This window comes from Terrapene carolina, unplaced genomic scaffold (assembly GCF_002925995.2).
Source record: "Terrapene carolina triunguis isolate 2854851 unplaced genomic scaffold, T_m_triunguis-2.0 Scaffold194, whole genome shotgun sequence".
Taxonomy (NCBI): Eukaryota; Metazoa; Chordata; order Testudines; family Emydidae; genus Terrapene; species Terrapene triunguis.
In genome coordinates this window covers 1,029,159-1,029,703 of record NW_020664545.1, presented here as the reverse complement: position 1 = coordinate 1,029,703, position 545 = coordinate 1,029,159, and positions in this window count along the sequence as shown.

Sequence of the window (545 nt, the reverse complement as noted above, 5' to 3'; positions counted from 1 at the left end):
CCCCGAATAAGGTTAGTAGCAAGAACACCGCTCCAGCATTCTCCCCAAAACTTCCTCTGCCTGGGGGTTATTTGTTTGAACTTTGTTAGCTCTTTGGTAGCCAATTCTTTTTTCCGGTGGTTTTGTTACTAAAATCCTTCAGGAAGCAGAAAAACTGACCGGCAGGCACCACCCCCATCATATCTAAACTGCTCTGACTTGAAGTGCAGCAAAAGTGCAATAAACCCCTTTGATTGTTCTCACGTCCACCCAGCGCCCCTTGCTCTGGTCATTGTTTTCCACTCAGCACTGCCCTGCTGCAACCCACCCCAACCGCTTCCAGTAGCTTTCAACCAGTTCTCAACACTGATTGTCAGGACTCACCTGGGGACATCCCAGCCTCTCCCATCAGCTATCAGATTTCCTCATCTCTGGCTGTAGTTACCCAGTCTTGTCACTAGATAATTCCCTCCCCCACTAGTCCTCCACACCCACCAAGAGTCTTTAAAAGGTTTTAGGGCCAGATTTGCGTCTCCATGGACCTTTGGCCCCAGCTTGGTAAAAGA